General features: G+C 42.0%; 1 long non-coding RNA gene across 2 annotated transcripts in view; it reads left to right on the top strand.

Moving 5' to 3' along the window:
- LOC113929480 overlaps window positions 1–17,369 on the top strand; it is a 134,350-nt gene that overhangs the window by 11,449 nt on the left and 105,532 nt on the right. Inside the window, exons 1-2 of one of the 2 annotated variants that reach the window (XR_004820104.1) lie at window positions 13,802–13,905; window positions 15,279–15,330. This is a non-coding gene — a long non-coding RNA (uncharacterized LOC113929480). Of the gene's footprint in view, window positions 1–13,801; window positions 13,906–15,278; window positions 15,331–17,369 lie in introns of those variants that run through there. The other variant, XR_003522208.1, reaches the window with a different exon arrangement.

The raw sequence follows: 17,369 nt of genomic DNA, 5'->3' as shown, positions 1-17,369 counted from the left end.
CAAAGCCAGGTAGCTGCAGCAAAGGTCTCTACGGATCCCCAGGGGAGCTCTGGAGTTGGGAAGGCATTTCACAGTGGTCCCCTTTGAGGCAAGGGGACAAGGTTTTTGCATCCCCCGGGCCCCTCAATGGTCAGTGAATGTCAGATGCCCCCAGGAGGGGGTGTGATTCTGGGCAAGGCCAGCTCTCAGCAGCTGAAGAGCCATCAGCTGTCAGTGTTCCTCAGAGCTGGGTACGGATGCAAAAAACAGACTCCAAGAGTTAAACAACCTGCCCAAGGTCACACAGGATAGACCCCATGCAGTCTGATCCAGAGCCCACCCTCTGAACCATCATTTTGCCTCCGTCCTGCGAACCAGATAAGTAAACTATTAAATGAATAAGATAATTTTGAAGAGAAGTAAATGCTCTGAAGCAAATGAAAGGGGGCATACTAATGTGAAGGTCAAATATGGATGGTGCTTCTGCTTTCTGGGAACATCAGGTATTATACTGTGTGTGTGGCTGAGACCACTAGCCATCCTGTGCTGCCTGCGCACACAGCCAGATGGCATTCTCCAGTTTCCCTTGTGGTGGCGTGGGCTCCTCCCCAGCCTGGCCAGTAGGGCTGCGGTAGACCGTGCTGCTTCTCCAGGCCCGCGGGCTTCAGTGGCTAGAGCAGCCCTGGAAGCTGGGGCGTCAGACAGCAGAGCTGCCATGGGCCTGGGGCTCTCAGTGATGTCATACAGCAGGCGGCAGTAGGCCTGGAGCCCTCCCGCGGGGCTTTGTGTTACGAGAGAGCAATAAACTTATTCTTCTAAGCCCTGGATTTTAGGGGGTCAGTATTTGTTATGTGAGCTTAATCTGATCTCAGGAATACAGTGTAGAGATATATTTAAAATACTTTAGTATAGGAGAACCCAGATGGCTCAGTCGCTTAAGTGTCTGACTCTTGAGTTTTTTAAAAAAAAGATTTTATTTATTTATTTGAGAGAGAAAGAGAGTGAGAGAGAGGGCACGAGAGTGGGGTAGGGTTAGAGGGAGAAGCCAACTGCCTGCTGAGCAGGGAGGCCGATGCGGGGACTTGATCCTGGGACTCTGAGATCATGACCTGAGCTGAAGGCAGTCACGTAACCAACTGAGCCAGCCAGGCGCCCTGACTCTTGATTTTGGCTCAAGTCATGATCTCTGAGTCTTGGGATTGAGCTCTGCATTGTACTCTCCAAGATCAGCGGGGAGTCTGCTGGAGATTCTCTCTCTCCCTCTGCTTCTGCCCCTCCCCCGGCTTGTGCACACTCTCTCTCTCTCTCTCTCAATAAATAAAATCTTTATAAAAATACTTCAGTATAAATAGTATAATGTATGGGTAGTTATTATTGGGGTGGTATGATGGTTAATTTTATTTGTCAGCTTGGCTGGGACACAGTGCCCAGATACTTGGTCAAGCGTTATTCTGGATGTTTCTCTGAAGGTATTTTTTCAAATGAGATTATCATTTAAATAGGTGGAATTTGAGTAAAGCTGAATACCTTTCGTGATGTGGGTGGGCCTTATCCAATTAGTTGAATGCCTTCATAGAACAGAGATTGACCTCTCTCAAGCAGTAAGGAACTCTGCCCACAGTCTGCCTTACAGCTTCTAATGCAAAATCTGTTCTTCCTGGTTCCCCAGCAGACTGCCTTTGGACTGAAACTCAACTCTTTCCTGAGTCTCCAGCCTGCCAGACTCCCCCATCAGACTTGGGACTCCTCAAGCCTCCACCATCATTCCTTAGAATAAGTCTCTATATAGACATATCCTGTTGGTTCTGTTTGGACAAGCCTGACTCATACAAGTAGCTATCAGCATTTGAGGCACCAAATGAGGAACCCCAGCTTCAGAGATGGCAATCGTATCTTCACATGTCACTATAGAGATCTACTCTAGAAAGTTTGTCAATTGGGATGAAGAATGGTAGAAATATATGTATATAATTGGTGGTATGGATTGTATTCAAGATGTATGGCTGGCCGGGGGCGCCTGGGTGGCTCAGTCGTTAAGCGGCTGCTTCGGCTCAGGTCCTGATCCCAGGGTCCTGGGATCGAGCCCCACATCAGGCTCCCTGCTCAGCGGGAAGCCTGCTTCTCCCTCTCCCACTCCCCCTGCTTCTGTTCCCTCTCTCGCTGTCTCTTGTCGAATAAATAAATAAAATCTTTAAAAAAAAAAACAAACAGCTGTACGGCTGGCCAATTTCTGTCCCCATTACCCTTGCCAGAATGAGATGTAAGAACACTACTGGGCCTGGTCACATGTCCCACAGAGAACTCGGCGGCCGGATCCAACCAGGGGTCTAGCTGAGTCTGCTGCTAGAGTCTCCTGTGTCTGCCCCCAAGTGAACCTCTCCTGCCAAGTGTTTGCTCATGAGCTGGTGAGCCCGAGAACAGAGGAAAGGGATTCATCCAGCTTCCAGTGACAGGTTGTGAGACTGTATGTTTGTTTGTTTAATCAATAATATACAGGTGACACAATTGGATAGGTGAATATCACGTTTAATCTCCAAAGGCTGTCACTATTTACCAAAAGAGCCGACTCTCGTCGAGTGACCAGTTCAACTTAGATCAGTTCCCCAAGAGAGGAAAGAAGGCAATGGAGGGTAGTATGTGGGTGAGCATGGATGGTGTCTTCAGAGGGCCTGGATTTATTTATTTGTGTATTTATTGATTGATTGATTGATTGATTTTTAGAAAGACAGAGCAAACAAGCGAGTGGGGAGGGGTGGAGGGGCAGAGAGAGAGAGAGAGAGAGAGAATCTTAAGCAGTCCCCATGCCCAGTGCAGAGCCTGCCCTGGGGCTCGATCTCATGACCTGATCCAAAATCAAGAGGCAGATACTCAACCGCCTGAGCTATCCAGGCGCCCTGAAGACCTGGATTTATATCCCATATCTGCCACTTGTTAGTTGTGTGGCCTTGGTCAACATACTCTTCTTTTATGGTCTTTTACGAAGTAGGTACCAGTCACTAGGGGCTGGGGCTGTTGGGACGAGCACATGACTAATGTCTGTGCTGTGCTTCATTCAGGGTCTCAGTGAGTGTCTGGAATAAGTGCTAACAAATATCACCATCGATGATGAACAGTGCTGTGTCATGGAAGCTTGCAGACAGGGGAAGGTTAATCTTTTAGGCATTGTTGCAGATGCACCCAATTTTGACAGATACAGTTCTTACTTGCCTTCTTGACAAAGAGAGTAAACAAGAAGAAAAAATAGAGGTATCCCCCTGATTTGGAAAGTTTGTGTTATGCCACTTTGCTTTTACAAAAGGCCGACGTGAGGACTTGCCCTGTTGTTGTTTACTAAGAAATCCAAAGGGAATTTTCACTTTTATGAGAAAAGGTGAAAAGCAAAAAGAGCATTTGCTTTGCAGCCAGCCGGTATAGAGGCAGCGCGCACCCCCAGCAGCAAGAGTGGCACCCCTGAGCTCCTTCCTTGGGAACTGCACTCAGCATCTGAGCGTTGGGCCGCCGTTCCTTGGACCTGTGTATGTGAGGATCTGTGCTTTCTCTCTATTGATTTTGTGCAGCGTCAGCAAAATGTGGCCTAAGGTATCAGAAAAGCCTAAGAGGTGTTATCTTTTGGGTCTGGGATGCTCAAAACATTTTCTGTGTAAATTAATGGTAATTGCTTCCTCGCTTTACGCCGTTTCTGCTTAGCAAAGTTTTTGGAGGACTGTTCTACTTTTGGAGAGCGGGGGAAACCTGTACTCTTCTATGCTGTTGAACTGTGAAGGCTCAAGTGTTTCCTACCCAGGTGTGTGGAGATAGCTATAATTTAATTCTTTGAGTTACACTGGGCGATGTTTTCTGAACCGTTTTGAGAGATGGTGCTATTGAATGCTGGGACCTGAGTGTTCTGTGTTCAAGTAAGTGTGGGAAATACTGGTGTATTTGTCTGTTTGGGCTGCCATACAGAATACCGCAGGCTGGATGACTTCAGCGATGAAACATCTTCTCACGGTTCTGCAAGTTGAAAATCTAAATGCTGGCTAGGTTGGTTTTTAGTGAGGCCTCTCTTCCTGGCTTGCAGATGGTTTCCCTTGTGCTGTGTCCTCACCATGACCTTTCCTCTGGGTGTGGGCGCTGCTGGTATCTCCTCCTCTTCTTGCAGGGACACCAGTCTTCAGGGATGAGGGCCTCACCCTCATAATCTCATTTAACCTTGATTATCGTCTTAATTCCCTATCTCCAAACACCCCGAAGGTTTCACTGGAAGTTAAGGCTTTAACATAGGAATTTCGGGGGAACACAATTCAGTCCACAACAATGGAGTCTGAAATGTTAACTATGTTTCTTTGTTCTAGGACTTTATTATCCTCAAGAGACACTCCACAAGGACATATAATGATACAGTGTTTCCCCAACTGATTATTCTAGGAGATCCCATTTTGATGTTTAAGCCGTCACTTATTAAGGATTTGGGAAAAGCCATTCAGAATAAACTATGGTGCTAATCTGCGTGTGCCTCGGTGCGGACTCTGGGAAAGTGGAGACAGGGAGGACTGTTGATTTTTATATTAAATATTCTAGTTTGTTCTAACCTTTTGTTAACTGGTTTTGGTGCCGGTTTTCATAACCATCCCAGCCCGGCCAGCGCGAGGGCTCCTTTGTAGCCGTGAGCTTGTTGAGCTCAGGAGGCCTTCTGTCATAGACGCTCATATGATTGCTACTCATGCTTTCTCTCAGTTTCCCTGGAAAGCAGAGGGTGGTTAGAAAAGCAGTTACTCTCTCCCGAAAAAAATGGAAATAATAGAATATGATGCTCTTGGATGGACATTGCTGTAATGCGATGTGCTCATTTGTATTCATGCAGAGCTTCAAAACACGTATCCTCGTCTGCAGATTTTTCTAATTAAATAGCTGGAAAAACCATTTACCATTATCTCATTTGAACTCTGTAATAGCTTATTTCCTCTTCTTCTTTTTAATGTAAAAATAAAGCCTTCAGATTTTAATTTCCCTGAGACTTTCCTTTACTCATAAATACTACCTTTCTGGACATTCTTTTCCAGCAGTTTCTTTAACATAAAAATTTATTACATTATCTTTCTGATGTAATGTTAAAAGGCACATTGCTGTAATTCCTCATTATTAAGGAACTATTAATAAATATTGTGATTCATTGCTACAAAACATTAAAGCATATAATTTTCTTCTCTGTGTTAAGCTCATTATTTAACAAATATGAAGCTGCGTTAGTACTTGGTGATTGTGTTTAAGAACAGCATTCTCTCAAAGGCAGGATAATGTTGCAGGAAGGTGGCCTCCAGTGTCATAGAAGCCATTTATTGGCTGTCAAACCCTGGGAAGGGGGTGGGGGGTGGGCCTCATTTTTAAAATTTGTAAAATGAGGCTATCTTTTTTTTTTTAATTTGTGTGATTGCAGGGATGATAAACCCATTCAAGGGAGCTAGAAAAAAAAGGGGAGTTTTCTCTAAAAACATTATCAATTAATCATTAATTGACTTACTGATTGATTAAAAAATCTTCGGCACCCATCATAACCCACACAGGCAGGCATGCACATCTGGACACACTAACACATCTAGAGCTGACTGCCCTGAATTTAGTTACCCATTCTTCTATTTTGGGTGTTTAAATTGTTTTCAATTTTTACAATTACAAATAATGTTACAATGAACTATTTTTGGTGCTTAAATTCTCCCGAGTATGTGATTATTTCGTTAGAGAAGATTCCTGGAAGTAAAAATTAACTGGGTCAAAGTGTATATACTTAAAATGTTTATGCATATATTTAAAAACTGCTTTCCTGAAAAGTAACCCGATTTACATTCCTAACTACGAGCTTATGAGAGCATCACCTCTCCACACTCGTACCAGTACTTAAAAGTAGTAGCTCATTGTTGTTTTAATTTGCATACCTGTGGTTATTAGTACTTCGTAACCAGTAAGACTAACCATTTTCTAATGTTTTCATTAGCCAGTTCCATTTTCCTGAGCCTTGTCTAATTGCACCAGCCTATCTTTATATTAGATGTTACTGTTTTTCTTATTCATTTATGGCAATTCTTTACATATTAAAAATATTAAACCTTCATATTATTTGCAAATACATTTTCCTATTTATCATTTAATATTAATTTTGTTTATACCATTTTTTGGTGGGGACAGTTATTTAAATTGAAATTGTTTTATGTGGACAAATACAAATGTCTATTAAATATGGGTGGTGGAAATATGAGCATTTATATATTTTTTTCTAATTGAAAATGATTCATAGATAAAACAAATATAAAGTCATACTTGCTCATTAAAGATTTCTTCCATTTTATTTATACTTAGGAAGCTCTTCTATTTTTTTCCTGGCATTATTTCATAAAGAATTCAGTTCTTCCCCCTTAGCTTGCTTCATAGAGTGCTGTCATTATTAACTTTCTATTTTGCTGCTTGACTGTGACCAAGAACCTTGTATTTCTGAGTCTACCATGTCTGTTTGGAAAGAACAATGTCTGGGGGAGAAAGGACCATGAGAAGACAATGTGAGGTTGCACCCTGAGCGGTGGCTACATTGTCATCCTGAGACTGTGGGAATGATAGGTCTTCAAACTAGGAAGCTCTCAACAGACATCATTTGACACAGACTTTATGGGATAGACTCAGTGAATCAATCAGAATGTTTGAGACCCCGTTGTGAATACGTGCCAACCTCCTCCACAAACACATCCCTCTCCCAGGCTTTAAGTACCACGTGCGCCTTTGTCCACGATGCTGCCCAGACGGATCAATAGTACAGTAGGGACATTGCACACTGGACACTCCTCCCGTCACCACACACCCATGGCACTGAAGAGCAGGAGCTAAACTCTGATGTAACCACTACCTTGTATCAAGGAAGGCTTGGCGGCTAGTCTTGACTTAAAAAGAAGGCAGACTTTGTAAGGGACCTGGCCATGTTACTTGTACCTTATTTCCTGCAGTGCCCAGAAAATTGCTCAGTGGATAGCAGATGTTCAGGGAATACCTTAGCGATGATCATTTTTCTTTTCTTTTGCAGATTGCTATGTTTAGCAATTTTGTATACAACAGGAGGATTTTTATTTATTTATTCATTTGGTCTTCAACGATTTTTGTTTTCAACCAAATGCTTTTCTACATTCAGGGCTGAGAATAAGTATTCTAAATACTCTGTGAAATCTCAACTGAATACACACACAGGCTAATTTTCAAAGCCTGATTTTGGATTCTTGTTCCGGCTCATGATTACCTTGTTACTTTGCATCATATTAAGATAGGAGTTGTCCAAAAGCTGCTTCTCTCATCTCAATGCAGCCCTGGTTCTCCTTTAAATCTGTAAAGCAACTTGTTGGAAAAGTATGCGTCTTGCTGTCTTTTTCTGCTCTGGACTGGAGGCAGATAGTGGAGCATCTAGGACAGCCTAGAACAAACTAGGCAACACAGCATGAATAAAGCAATTTGGTGAAGAGTAGTAAAATCGCAGGGAAGTTCCTGGGGCGGGGGGGTGGGGGGCAGGGGGGGGTCTGCCGTGTGGAGGCATCAGTAGGTGCACGGGTCAGGTGTTACTGCAGCACAATGTAACTGAAAAGCAGCTTTGACTAGGAAGTCATCAACCGGCTATGTTGGCTGCGGCATGAAAAAAGGCAAAGTGGAAAATCACATGCTAGAACATGAGGCCCCAGAGGAGACCTCGGAGTTATTGCTACTTTTTCACATCCCGTGCAGCCATTTGCTCCTTCTAACCACTGGTTTTGGCTTCTCTACATTCAGCTTCAGGGATAACTTTTCAGGAGTTTGCTGGAATTTTTTTCCTAATTTCTAAAAATCGTGGTAAGATACACATCACATAAAATTTATACTGTCTTGACCATTTGTAGGTGTACAGTTTAATGGTAGTAAGTACATTCATGGTTTTGCTGTATTTTGGACACCAAAGTGTTTCTCTTCTAGATTTCCTGCCTCAGGCCCGCGAGGGCAAACAGATCGGTACTCAGCATTGAACGAATTAGCCTGAAGTTTGTATTTACGTTTTGAAAATTCAGACTAACTTAATTGGGATTTTTATTTTTATTTTTTAAAAAGATTTTATTTATTTATTTGACAGAGAGACACAGCGAGAGAGGGAACACAAGCAGGGGGAGTGGGAGAGGGAGAAGCAGGCTTCCCGCTGAGCAGGGAGCCTGATGTGGGGCTCGATCCCAGGACCCTGGGATCATGATCTGAGCCGAAGGCAGACGTTTAACGACTGAGCCACCCAGGCACCCCGGATTTTTATTTTTAAAGGGATTATCATTGTTGTTAGTGGTGGGAGTTACGTGTGAGACTGAAAATAAAACCTGGGTTTGTTATCAAATAGGACATTAAAGGGAACACTTCACTGGTGTGATAAATCAGATGGAAAAGTCAAGAATCAATTATTTGTTGTCACACACCAGAGCTGGTTTTCCAGACTGGTGTTCATTCCGGTGCTGGGTTCAAATGGCCGCTCATCTGAAGAGTCTTCTTAAGGCAGAGAGTGAAAGAAAACACATTGTTGCAATATACCCTCCATGATGCTCGATTTTAGCAAAGTCACCCTTCTGTTCTGTGGTTCATCCTGCAGATAATGGCAGAATTTTGTACGTTACCTAAGCCCTGGAAGTTGTAACGAGATCTGTTTGAGCAGTGTGATAGAGTCACACCGTCTTCAGGGGCACTGTCATGCGGGCCAGCCGGGCTTTGTTCTTACAAAGCATCTTGTGTACCAGGTGTTGTCCATACTTTGTGGATGGTGTGTGTGTGTGTGTGTGTGTGTGTGTGTGTGTGTGTGTGTGTGTGTGTGTGTGTGTGTGTGTGTGTGTGTGTGTGTAGGAGGTCATTGTGAATGTATGTTGTTGCTTCCACTAGTTTTTCAACTGCTAACCCAGCAGATGTAGTACAATGAACGATGCTAACGGTCTTCAGTGCTCACTTGGCAGGAAGTCTGCCTCACCCTGTGTGATTATTTGCTAATTGAGAAATAAAAAGAACAGCCAGCTAAAGGCCTGGACAGAGTTGTATAGTGTTTCAATGAAGTATCTTGGGAGGTGTAGGTTTCTAGATCCTTATTCCCATTCTTATTAATTTTCTCTTTCCTCGCTTCCTTCTTCCTTTCTTTCTCAGGCATAGAGTATACTACTTACTTATTCATTATTGTCTTTCTAGGGTAGATATTCACTGCCTTTTTGATCACACCAATCAAACATGTAACTTTTTCTTTGCAGGTGCATTTATTGATAAGACCTGGAGAGGGCTACTCTAAAGTTGCTCTGTTTATTATATTTAGTGTGCTGTAGCTAGGAAAAAGAATTCTGGTTTTTCCATCTTTTTTTAATATTGCGGTTTGTGCTTCATAATATCCTGCACTTAAAGAACATGATTACTGTTAATTATCATTTAGAAAATTGTTTTTTGCTTGATTAGAGATTTTAGCTATGTGTACTCAAATCTAGTGGGTCTTCATTATGTGCATTACTTTCTATTCTATACTGGCTTAAATATTAATATATGGAAATTTAGCTTCATCTGCCATACCTTTTGATGTCAGAAGCATAATCAGTGTAATTGGCTTAGATTGTTTTTTCTCCTGTTTGTATTTCATATTATCTAATGTCATTAGTGAGTTGACTGCTGAGTGGGTAATCTGCATTTCAGAACTGCTGCTTGAGCACATTATTACCATTGATTTTGATTATTTTAATTTCCATTCACCCTAGGCAGGCCCTCAAGCTGTGTCGTATTATTCGAAGAACTGCTTTCTTCCATTCACTGAGCAAATCTTTCTGTTTCTGAAACCCCATCAGCGTTCTGATAAATCCTGATGTTTTTACTTAGTCTGGGGGCAACTTGATTTTGGTAGCATATGGGTGGGGGTAGGTAGCTCAAGACTTGTGTGTGCTCGTTCTGAGTGGTGGTTAGCCTAGTAGCCTCTGGTGCCCAGAGGGAAGCCGGGTGCCGGGTTTGGTCTGCTTTCAGAGACTCAGCTGGGTAATTGTCGGGCTTCTCTGAGCCTGGAGCCAGGGCTCCCTACCCACAGGACTCATGGGCAGTTTACTGCTGGAACACTGCAGCCATACACCTCTCCTCACTCTCCCCAGGGCTTGCAGGTTTATCTTTTGCCCTTGGAGAATGATTGCTGGCCTCACTGAGGGATTGGAATCCAACTTCCTTTTGGTTTTTGAGTGTATTCCAAAACTAACTGTACAAAGAACCCCACATTAAGGCCTAGGTTTGGCTACGGGCAGCCGCAGATGCTGCTTAGCCCCTGGCTCGGATGCATGCGCTCTGTTCAGCGGCTGCTGGTTGTTAAGTCATTTGTAGTTGCACGGAACCTGGAATGTTAAGGCTGTGAAAGAAATGACCAGAACCAGTATTCTGCTTCTGGCTTTTTATAGATAAGAAAACAGAGGTAAATGACTGGCTGGAGGTCGCGCAGCTACCGAGCGTCAGAGCTGAGTGGGAGAGTCCCCTTTTTACAGGCGGCCCGTGCTCTTCACTTCTCAGCGGCACCTTGTTACTGGATGAGCGAGTGCAGCGGCATATTGCGCACACCTGCGGACCACCAGGCGGGGTGGCTGATCGGCAGCTTTCTACATACACGTGTAGTTCGATGTGGTTTTTAGGGGCAGAGGCTTTTATAAGAGAAATGGGACTACACAAGGAACGTGATTAAAAGCATGTGTGTAATGTGTCTACACCCATGTACATGTTAGAGGTCTAGCAGGGTGATTCTGCCTGGATGTGACCTAAATCAGCTTGGATTAAAGAGTCTCCCTCTCTTTTCTCCCATCCGGGCAGGCTCCTTGCTCCTGTAGTGTGGGGGGAAACACAGGAGTTTGGAGCTCAAAGTTCTGTCCTCCTTGGAGGGCACTGCCTGAGTGGGACTCCGACCCCCTTAGCACTTTGCTTCATGGTCTGGTTTGACCTGAGGAGGTGGAAGCAGAGGTAGCTTTCTTTGGGAGACTGGAGGTGGATGATTGGGTAGGACTCTCTGTTTGAAGTTTCTACAATAATTAGTTTAGGACATACCAAACTATAATTTGTAATGCATTTAATTATTGCAGGAATTCGTAATTATCGAAAGGGTTTTTAAATGTTTTCACCAATAAGCCCCAAGGGTGAATACTTTAGAATGTGTGACATTAGGGCCCATGACTGGCAGTTCTTTTAACAGTTGGTTAACGTTAATTTGGCCTCATCAAAGGAGGCAAATAAAATTGACCCAGGCAATATTTTACCATACATGTCTAGAAATGAGAATCTTAATCCTAAATAATCAGTGCCTGCTGTTTCCTCCTCGGGCCAGGCCTCTCCTTGTTTCAATCTGTTGCTTTCTGTTGTAGGAATGTCAGCTAATGGCCTCCCTTCTCAATCCTGTGCGAGAACCCGGTCATCCGAGGTCCCTAGAATGTGCCTGTATCGTACCACCTTTCTTTGCCGTTCAGTTACAAACACCGGGGAGGTGGGGTACTTGGCACTGAGGAAAGCTTGCACTAGCCAGAACATCTGGAGACTGACTGTCTGTCTGGGTTGCCAGGGAACTTTCAAATTGAATGGACCTGGATACTTAGATGATTTTACTTAATGAAAGGGATAAAAGGATGGACAAGGCCAGTGACTTCTACACTCTTGGCTTTCACGGACCATTAAAATTTCTAAAATGATTTTAAAGACTGACATAGAATTATCATTTCTTTTTGTTAGGTAAAGCCATTAAAAAAGTATCAATATATCACCCACTATGACACCGTGTGTGTGTGTGTGTGTGTGTGTGTGTGTGTGTGTGAGAGAGAGAGAGAGAGAGAGAGAGAGAGAGAAAGAGAGGGATTAACACTAAAGGACAGTCCTTGCATTCAATTTAAAAAACTCTATGAAAAACTTAATGTGGTATTTATTTTTTTCATTTTACCGAAGACGCATAAAAACTGGCATTTAACAGCTACTGAGCCAAGTGACCTTTTAGACTCCCTTTCAGATATCACACTGACTTATATTTAACTTATATCACTATGACCCAAAGATCTTTTCATCCTTACTCATTTTTTTCCCTTCTCAGGAACTCTTTCCTTGCTTGTGATTAGCTTTCTTCCCCCACTGCCCGTCTCCTGCTGGCCCGCACTTGGTCCTCCTCTCTCCCAGTCTCCAGTGTTTCCCAGGTGATCTCTCAAGGGCAGAAAGGCTCAGTGTCACCACTCTGGGGTACCCCTTACGAAGGGGTTGGTTTCTTTTTAGAATGGGGTGGTGTTCTCAAACCTGAGCAGAGTGCCATCATACAAAGCACTCATGCCATAGGTTAAAATGTAAAACATCGTTGTTTGGCTGACATCCATCTGTTCTTAGCTACTTCATGGCTATAATAATCACCCAACTAGCTGTGCCCCTACCAAGTAGTTTTGTGTTCTGAATATTTTTCTCATTAGTTAGTCTTTGTGGTAGGGGACTTAAAAAAAAAGGACCTTTCTTAAATCAAGATATATTATGTTGTTTGCTTCTCTTCAATCTACTGGGCCTATTACTCTGTCATAGAAATAGATTAATGGGCTGAAAATTTCACCAGAGCTTGTTTTCTCATGAATTTTGCTGATCTTAACTGCTTTTGTTTGGGCCAGAATTTACAGTAACTGCAGGTCTGGTTGTTTTTCAATATTTGCATTTCTAGTTTCAGTAAAATATTTCCCAAGTTTGCAAGAGTGGAGGGCAATGAAAACTTTTCTATAAATTTTACAAATAAGCCTGTTTTTGATACCCATAAAATCAGCTGGTTTGACTTTTCGATAATAATTAGGTTAATGTTCCTCATTCAGAAGGACTTCTGGGGAACTATTTTATCAGTTAATTTGAAACAAAACACTTTCGTGGATTATACTTTTGTATTCTAACTATCACGAAATAAAGTTTAGCAGCTGGATAGTGGGATCTCATTTTATTGAGGGTTTGAATTCAAGGACTAGATCATATCTTTTGATTCTAATGAAAGACAATACTGCACACATTCCTTAAAACTTCAGATAACTATTTCTTTTGTTCTGTCTGTAAAAAATGCAATAAAGTCTCAGTTTTAATCAGGTACCACGATTCATTAAAGCATCTTGGCAGATTTTTTGTCAGAGATGGTTTTGCTATCGATGGAATATTTTGGATCTTCTATGGTAGAAAATAGAGTTAAAACATTTAGGAGCTTCTAAGTTCTTCACATAAAAACATTGTGGTCCATATAGTCCAAGAGTTAAAATACCACCCATTTCCTGGTGATGCTGAGCTGCTGGCTTAGCAGTGTAAATCTGAGCAGCAGAGTTCCAGGAGAGCATGGGGTCTTTTAAGCTTCTAGAAGTTCTGTGGTTAAAGCACTGGATATGCATGAAGGTCACCTATCACCTTTGGAGTCTTTTGAATGGCTCCACCCTACCTCAGCGGTGGTATTGTGGATAGAGCCCTGAATTTGGACAGAGAACCCCTGGACTCTGGTCCTGATGAGCCCCTCTCTTGCCGCTGGCTGAGTCATGGTCTTCTCATCTGAGAATAGCTACGCTCCACTCAGAGGGCTGTTTTGAAGATGATAAGACATCATGTGGAGAAAAATATTTTATAAAGTGTGGAGCTCTTTCAAGTATTTGCCATGGTGTTAACCCTATCAGAAGCCAGTGTGGTTAAGGATTGATAGGGGTCGACCACATACATTCCTATCCTCTCCATTTTCCCCTGCTGGTGGGTAGCATGTCTGCTCTGGTATGTTGATTTGATAGCAGTTACGGGTCATCCGTCTAATCACATAATTATATTCTATCTCGTAATGTCACCAAAGGGACTCCACGACAGGATATGTCCAAACCTAGAGTTCTAGAGGCTTGATGGTCATCATTTCAACCTCAAAGTGTGGGCTGATATACCCTTAAAGAACTAGAGGTAAGAAACTAAGTATTAAAAGCAAGTGAGACTTCTGCCTAAACATGTCATCTGGTCGGAGGTGGAGGGGAGAAAATTCTGCCCTGATGGCATCTGAGCCCTGACAGAATGGGAGGCATGTGGAGACCCATGCTTTGTTCTTGGCATAAAGAGCCAGCCTACGGGGCTCCTTGGCAGGAATGAACTGTAGCATCTGCTGGGAGTAGAGAGTATATTTAAATGGAGTTAGTTTCAATATTTCAGTTTCTTGTCACTAGGGATGAGCAAACCCAGCAGTGCTCTATGTTTTCAGAAAGTCTGACTTATTTTTCAAGCATTTTGGGTTTGGTAAATTCTACATGTGTTTTGCCAGCTCATCTCCTTTAATTATTAGTATTAAACCCATGTGTATGAATTTGAACGAGAATTTCATAGCCATTTTAATATTTATTTACACTTTAATTTATCCAGAAGCTGTGTTGAGTAAGAGCTGTTATATCTTGTAGAGTCTTTGAAGATAGTTTATAAACATTTCTCCTCATAAGATGTAACGCCAATTGCAAGCTTTCATTTCTCACAAAGAAATTTGGATCTGGGGATGGTCAGTATGGGATCCCGAGTCCAAATCTGCGACGCCTATGGCATGGTTTGAACAACACAAAGGAAGTTCTCACTGTCTTACTTGCATTTGACTTGGAGGCAATCGTTTTGGTAAAGACCCCAAAAGGATTTTCCAGAAAGGACATGCTCCTTAGAAAACGTTATTCTCCATCCCTAGGTCTTACCTCCAGTTGCCAGAGCCATGGAAAAGCAATTTCCGTGGCCCATCTTTTCTTGTTCTTTCTTTTTGCCAAGTACGACACACAGATTGGCTCCAGGCAGTAGATGAGTACAAAGAGAAACGGTAATTTCCCAGTACTTATCTTCTCATTGCCCGCTAGCCCATCTATGTCTGTCCCGGGCTGTGCGCAGTACTAACTACATCAGTGATACTGATTTAAGGGAAAAGGCATTGTTTGTTAATGGCAAAATAATGGTGTTATTTTGCTCTGATCACAAGGTACTATTCTATTCCTGACAGTTTGTTCTGAGATAACAGCAAGGGTGGGAACTGTAGTTACAAGTATTAGAGCTTGGGGTGGGGTGGGGGGATTTCGTGACCATTCGGTCAAACCCCCCTGTTAGCAAAGGGTTTGAAATATTAAATGAACAAATATAAACCTAGGCGCATGGCAGGCATACAATAAATGCTTTTGAATTAATGCATCAAGTAATCTTAAAGACTAAGCTCTTTTTATGTGTAAAGAATTGTAAGTGTTAAATTGAACTGAATATCCAGACAAGAAGTGCAGCTGTTTATTCTTACGTCTTCCTCTTTGGTCCTTTGTCTACAGAACCGAGCTGCATTTCCTTGAATAGAGAAGGAATTTTGAACTCCATTGTCAGGTACTGCAATTTCCTAACAGTAAATGTATTTTAATGAGTATTCGATTGGAGGGTGGGAAATGGATCCAAAATCACTGGATTTTGGTCATAATTTATGAACTTGTTTATTTAAGAAGCTGCACTGTTCACATTTTTTGCATTCAACTTTGTATTTTGAGATAATTATAGATTTACATGCAGTTGTAAGAAATACTACAAAGATATGTCACGTACCCTTTACCCAGTGCTAACATCTTGGAAAACTATAGTACAATATCATAGCTAGGATATTGGCATTAACACAGTCAAGTGATAGAACATTTTTTTAAATTGATGTATAACTGACATATAACATTATATTAGTTTCAGGTGTACAACATAATGATCCGTTATTGGCATACAGGAGAGAATGATCACCTCGTGAAGTCTAGTTAGCATCCATCACCATGCGTGGTTGTCAAATTTTTTTTCTTGTGATGAGGACTTTTATGACTTACTTTCTTACCAGCTTTCAAATACACAGTACAGTATTAACTAGTGTCCACCATGCTGTCCATTCCATCCCCAGGACTTATTTATTTTATAAATGGAAGTTTGTACCTTTTGACTCCCTTCACCCATTTCGCCAACCTCCCATCCCCCACCTCTGACAACCACCCATCTGTTTTCTCTGAGTGAGGATTTTTGTTTTGTTTTTAAGATTTCACATAGAAGTGAAATCATACAGGATTTGTCCTTCTCTGACTTCACTTAGCAGAATGCCTTCAAGGTCCATCCGTGTTGTCCTTAATGGCAAGATTTATTCTCTTCTATGGCGGAATAGTTTTCCATGGGATGTATATATAGTACATCTTTTTTTATCCCTTTATCCATCGATAGACACTTAGGTCGTATCCATGTTGGCTATTATAAATAATGTTGCAATGAACATGGGAGTGCATGTATCTTTTTAAATTAGTATTTTCATTTTCTTTGGATAAATACCTGAAGTGGAATTTCTAGATCATATGGTAGTTCTATTTTTAATTTTTCAAGGAACCTCCATACTGTTTGACATAGTGGCTGCACCAATTTACTTTTTCAGCAGCAGTACACAAGGTTTCCTTTTCTCTAAATCCTCACCAAGGTTGTTATTTCTTGTCTTTTCATAATAACTATTCTAGCAGTTGTGAAGTGTTAGCTCGTTGTGGTTTTGATTTGCATTTCCCTGTTGATGAGTGGGTCATATTGAGCATCTTTTCTTGTACCTTTTGGCCATCTGTATGTCTTTTTGGGAAAATGTCTCTTCAGAGCCTCTGCCCCTTTTTTAAATTGGATTTTTTTTTTTTTTTTTTTTTTTTTTTGGTATTGAGTTGTAGGGGTTCTTTATACATTTTGGATATTAACCCTGTACCAGATATAGGACTTGCAAATATTTTATCCCATTTGGTAGATTGCCTTTTCATTTTATTGATGATTTTCTTTGCTGTGCAGAAGCTGTTTAATTTGATGTAGTCCTACTTGTTTATTTTTGGTTTTATTGCCTTTGCAGTCAGATCCCAGAAATCACCAAGCATTAGGTGAAGGCTTACTGCCTGTGTTTTCTTCTAGGAGTTTGATGGTTTCAGGTGTTACTTTCAAGTCTTCAATCCCTTGAGTTAATTTTTATGTGTGGTCTAAGACAGGGGTCTAATTTCAAGATAGTGAACATTTCTAACACCACAAGGATCCCTCAAGCTGCCCTTTTGGAGCCACTCCCACATCCCTCCTACCCTCACCCTTTCCTTAACACTTGACAACCACTAATCTGGCCTCCATTTCCGTAATTTTTTCATCCCAAGAATGTTATAAAAATGGAATCATATAGGATTTAACATTTTGGGATTGGTTTTTTTTTTTCATTCAGCGTAATTCTGCAGAGATTCTTCCAGGTTGCTGCACGTATCAATAGTATATCTCTGGGGCGCCTGGGTGGCTCAGTCCATTGAGCGTCTGACTCTTGATTTTGACTCATGGCATGATCTCGGGGCTGTGAAGCCCAGCCCCATGTTGGACTCCACACTTAGCAGACTCTACGTCTC

This window comes from Zalophus californianus, chromosome 5 (assembly GCF_009762305.2).
Source record: "Zalophus californianus isolate mZalCal1 chromosome 5, mZalCal1.pri.v2, whole genome shotgun sequence".
Classification (NCBI taxonomy): domain Eukaryota; kingdom Metazoa; phylum Chordata; class Mammalia; order Carnivora; family Otariidae; genus Zalophus; species Zalophus californianus.
The sequence above is the reverse complement of the archived record's forward strand: the minus strand, read 5'-3'. Positions and strand labels throughout refer to the sequence as shown.